Genomic DNA, 5,480 nt, shown 5'->3' on the forward strand with positions numbered 1-5,480 from the left:
TTTAAAGGGACTGTGTTACGAATTTTATAATTAGCCAAATTTAGCGACTGCGAACTGGATACCAAATCGAGCGAAATATAAAAATACATCGTATCTACTTAAAACATTGAAGGAAGGTTGAAATAAAACATCAAATACAAGTTAAAGGAAGGCAGGGCAAAGGCCAAACTGCAGAAGACTAAAGTAGATTGGAAATTGGGTTTTTTAAAACTGATCAACCCAACAGCTTTTCATAGTTTATCTTTGTTGTTTGTAACTTAGATTCTGTATCCTCGACTGACATTTTTTGTCAGGAATTCTTACTCATTCTAACTCATCATTTGCTTCCCTCCATTTGGAATCTCAGGCGATAAGAAAACTAAAACTATCTCCATTTAGGAAAAACTCAAGATACATCATTTCCTTACTTTCTCGATTTACAAAGGAAAGAATAGAGGGTAGTATATATCGATCAAGAACAAACAAATAATTATTTACTACACCCTTGCACCAATCTAATATTACTTATTACCTTGCAATGTTCCTCTTTACAACCAGTTGAGCAGGAATAATAAACACCACTGCAAATAAGTTAGGGAATAAGAGGTGGATTTTCTGCGTGCGTGCGTCAGTCACAACTGAATGGGTAGTAACGAAAACGAGGAATTAAGCAGGAAGCACCCAAAAGATCGAAAACGAAGGACCCTAAGTCGAAAACGAAGCCCTAAACACAAGAAAACGAGGCATCGCAGGTCGAAAACGAAGAACTCACAACTCGAAAACGAAGCACTCCATTTTCCATTGGTAGATCGCTTTTGTATGGCTTTGTAACTTTTCCCATAATCCTACAGAAATAGAAAATTATCGCCCCCTCTCCTTGCTAAGTGCATCCAGCAAGATTTTAGAATCATGTGTAGCGGACATAATTGTGAAACATGTTTCCTCGGAGACCGAGGCGCTTGTCACGGACATCAACCAAAAAGAGAGATCGAAAGAGCTATTACTTACTCCTCATTGCACCTGACTGAAACTTGGCGACGAGCAATTGATAACAAATTAGTTGTGGCTACCGTATTCATAGACTTTCAGAAGGCGTTTCATTGCGTCTCACACCCAAACCTTCTTCTCAAGCTAGAGCACAACTTCGGAATTACGGGAACCTTACTGGCATGGCTAATTAAGAGAATATCTTTCTGCATGGGAACAGTGCACTGTAATTAATGGTGTACCCTCTGAAAATTCCAAAGTGGCACGGCATACCACAGGGATCCGTACTGGGGCCCAAACTCTTCGCCTCATATAAGTGGGGCTCTTTATTCGAAACTTATAAGGTCAAAACAGCCACCTTAACTTACAAAATTTATAATCGCACAACTTCAACCTGCTCGGTACATTTTTGTAAACGAGAGTCCAAGTGTGACTTCATTATCATCGTGTTAGCGTACACCGTTTTGAAACTTATGATATGATAAACTCTATATCATACAGAGGCTCCATTGTGGAATCTTTTAGAACCATCCGCTGTCAGCGCCAGAGATTATGCTAAAAGGGCAAAACGCCCTCAGAAACTTGAATTTTAGTTAAGAGGCGCCGCAAATTGGTTCCCAAATTGACAGTGATTTCGTCCTTTTTTAAAATTTTATTCATATCTTCTTTGTATTTTTAATTTTTTTATTATCCTATTAACATTTTTTATACGGCCCCATAAGCTATATTAGCTTTAAAACCCATCGTGTTTTAATAAAACAGGTTTTATTGGTGTTACTAGCTACTCTTGCTTCAATATGTCAGTGGCGTGGTTTCTTGCTAACCCTTTTAATGCTGCAACACCTCCGCTAAAGGTAGGTTATCGTGACATGAGCCGACGCGAGTTGGCGGGTTACCCCACCTTCAAGCGTTTACTTGACAAAACGCGACCCCGGCTGGGCGGGTTAGCCGGTCTCGAAGACCGGGCAACGCGCCTCGGCGTGTTACCTATCATGTAAACGTGAGGCTGAAAAAATAAAAGTTTATGTAGACAGGTGGGTTACCCAACCTCCATGTGTACATGCCTTCAAAGGTCAGCTTTCTAAAAAAAAATAAATGACTACAAGATAAGCGGGATATTTTTTTCTGATGGTCACTCGGGGATACTCGGAAAAAAATCCGAGTGTTCCTTTGTAGAAGTCGAACGCACGACCTTCCTTCCGATGACTAGTTCGGATGCTCTACTACTGAGCTATAGGAGACTCATGGGAACGAGGGCATGGCACTAGTTTCAGTTGACAATTGTCCTCTTCAGGAAACTGAAATGAATGAGATTTCCGCAATGGCGTATTCCCACTTTTAATAATTTCTAAAGGAATCTTCCTTTCAGTGACTAGTTCGGATCCTCTACCACTGAGATATAGGAGACTCGTAGGAACTAGGGCATGTCGACACTAGTTTCATCTGACAATTGTCCTGCTATACTGCTACGAATGAAATTGTAGAAATGGTGAATTCTCGCTTTCGGTCATTTCCAACTGAATCTTTCTTTCCTCGTCACAGGGTCGAATTTGTTATTTCCTCTACCGATTTGGCCTTTTTACTCCCTCTACATCATCCAATTCAAACGACAGTGACTGTCTTTCTTCCCTTGCAGAATGGCACCATTTATTGTAATCTCTTCCGATCTGACCGGTGTAAACTTTTTACTAGGGACTTTAAGATCTACTACAGCGACGAAAGCGTCTCTTCTAAATGTAACTTTGCACAATTTTTAGCCTTTCGCGGTTATTTCATCTCACTCACTTCGTACAATGTGGGTGAATTATCTTGAAATTGAATGTATACCAGCGGTTTTAGTGTATAAATATAGAATGAAATATTCGCATTTGTTCGCTCACGTTGTCGTTAAAATTGTTAAAACCTCAAATTCAGTGATTTCAAGTTGTTTTTATGCAGAGTACAGCATTTAAATGCGCGCCGCACGTGCAGCACGATTATTTTTCCTCTTTTAACCAATCATATTATTAGCCGTAGCCGTCGTTATTTCTTTAATTCCCTTCTATCCGAGTTCGCTGGGGAAGGAACTGTTGGTCACGGCTCCTAAATTCTCCACAAAGGGACATAAAGAGAACAGAAAACACAGGCAGCCGTAACTTACAGCACCGCCCAAAACAAACAAGGTTAGCAAGATATTTGTTACACTTCCACAGCAACATAAACAAACCGGTATACTGTGGAATAAAGCTCACATAATTGCACAGTCAAGGCGCACGTACTATATCTGAGCAATAGAAAAGAAACTTAAAAGTGAACCCCATGCTGAGAGGAACTAATGATCTTTTGTGGAACCGAATAAAACAGAAGTGTCTTTGTTGTTGATAACGAGGGGACAATTAGACAGTTTTCTGGTATTCCAATTACATCTGATAAGAAAGGTCAATGAAATCACGTTTGGGATGACGAAATGCACTTAATAACTGGCCCTGTTAAATCATCCGTTTTGAAAAACGATCGTATAGCTGCTACAATCTGCATCACAGCAGAAACCGAAAGAGAGAAGTGATCCTGACACTTATCTGAAAAAAATAAGCAATTGGCTGTAATTGGGATCCGAACCCAAGACATTGGCGATGCTGTTGCAATTCTCTGCCAACTGAGCTATGAAGACACGTGGTTGGGAGCAGGTCAATTTGTTGGACTCTGTGTGTTCCAGTTGCGAGTTAAAGACTCGATGAATGAATGAATGAAATAAATGTATTTATTAAAAACTGAACTACGGATATGAGATTTCCAGCATTTTCATTGGCTCGCCGGGCACAGGCTATCAGTTCATATACCTGCTGTGCCTAATATAGCCAAGGAACGCGTGAGAAAAAAAGCGAGCTAAAAACATTTTTTCAGCTCTAAGAAAAGATGGCCGACAAAAGCCGTTTTGGACCGGAATTGACCGAGACAGAAATCGATGCTTTAGTCAACAATACATGCAAGAATTGTTGATCCTGGAGCTTTTAATAAAAAAATTATTCTACTCGAGGTTGCTGGATATAAAATGATTATAACCGCCTCGGCGCCACGCACCTCGTTGGTTACCTATCACTTCATATCCAGCGCGCCCTCGTAGAATAATTGTTAAAGATTCGAAGTGCGGGTCATAGATGAAAGCGAAATTAAAGTGATCCTCTGCATGAAAGTGAGATTCAAGTCCAAGGTAACCAGAGGTTTTTCTCTTCTCGCCGCTTCGCGACACGTCTTCGCGGCTCTCTCGTCGCTTCAAGAAAAACCACTGGGGGGATCAGGGTACACTTATCTCGACAACTGCCAGGACAAGTACGAGGATCAATTCCCTCTTTCGTGTCACGATAACCCGTACTTCAAGTATATACATTTATTTCATTCAGTCATTGGCTTTCAGTGTTAGTTTTGTCATGAACCTAGCAATTTTTGCAACTTTCCATAGCTTAGATACCCTTTTAACTAACAAGAAGACGTGTTCAAAACCAACTCCAACAACCCCATGAAGAAAGAGATTAACAAGTTCATCAGTTTTGTTGTGGACTTCACATCGTGTCGACCAATCAAATTGTCAAAACGTCAGTTGTTCTCTAATCACTCTGCAGTGAAACGAAAACAAATCATGCTACTGATGCTACCGTAAAGCCCACATCTAGCGCACGGAACATTGGTGTCGTCTTTGACGATACCATGAGTTTCGAGGAACACGTTAATGAACTGTGCAGGACTGCTTTTTATCATATCAGAAACATTAGTCGCATACGTCCATGCCTTAGTATCGACTCAACCAAAACACTGGTGCATGCATTAGTAACGTCTCGCTTAGATCATTGTAATGCGCTTCTCTATGGCCTACCTGATTATCTTATTCAAAGACTACAATATATCATGAACGCGGCGGCCAAAGTTATCACTTGCAAGCCAAAGTTTGATCATGTCACACCACTACTTATTGAGCTACACTGGCGCCCCGTCCGTCAGCGTATTGTTTTGAAGATCTTACTGTACACCTTTAAAGCACTCCATGGTGCGACTCCAACGTACCTGACTGAGCTCATCAGTCCTTATATCCTCTTAGGTCTGCTGACCAACTTCTATTGGAACAGCCAACGCACAAGCTTAAATTGATCGGGTTAAGGGCTTTTTCAGTGTGTGCGCCTTATCTCTGGAACTCGCTTCCATTTGAGATTAAAAGCAGCGCATCTGTCTCTATCTGTAAAGCTAAGCTTAAGACCTACCTTTTTCGACAAGCACATTTTTAGACTTTCATTTTTACACTTTTGATTTCATCGATTCTTGGATTTTTTTTATATTTACTATTTTTTAGTGTATAGATTATAATATCTTCTTAGGATTTTTTGTATTTATTATTTTTTAGTGTATGGATTATAATTTATTTGACGCTGTAAAGCGCATTTGGGCATTAGGAAAATGCGCTATAGAAATAAATTATTTATTATTATTATTATTATTATTATTATTATTATTTTGCTACTAATATCATCAGACGCAGACAAGGA

At 39.9% G+C, this 5,480-nt stretch overlaps 1 protein-coding gene across 3 annotated transcripts in view; it reads right to left on the reverse strand.

Moving 5' to 3' along the window:
* Window positions 1-1,080, reverse strand: part of LOC137974438 (tetratricopeptide repeat protein 28-like) — a 91,965-nt gene extending 90,885 nt beyond the window's left edge. For 2 of the 3 annotated variants that reach the window (XM_068821409.1, XM_068821408.1), the window contains exon 1: window positions 512-611. The gene's annotated coding sequence lies outside the window, so the exon portion shown is untranslated. Of the gene's footprint in view, window positions 1-511; window positions 612-987 lie in introns of those variants that run through there. The other variant, XM_068821410.1, reaches the window with a different exon arrangement.
* Window positions 1,081-5,480: the final 4,400 nt, after the last annotated feature.

Source organism: Montipora foliosa, chromosome 10 (genome assembly GCF_036669935.1).
Source record: "Montipora foliosa isolate CH-2021 chromosome 10, ASM3666993v2, whole genome shotgun sequence".
Taxonomy (NCBI): domain Eukaryota; kingdom Metazoa; phylum Cnidaria; class Anthozoa; order Scleractinia; family Acroporidae; genus Montipora; species Montipora foliosa.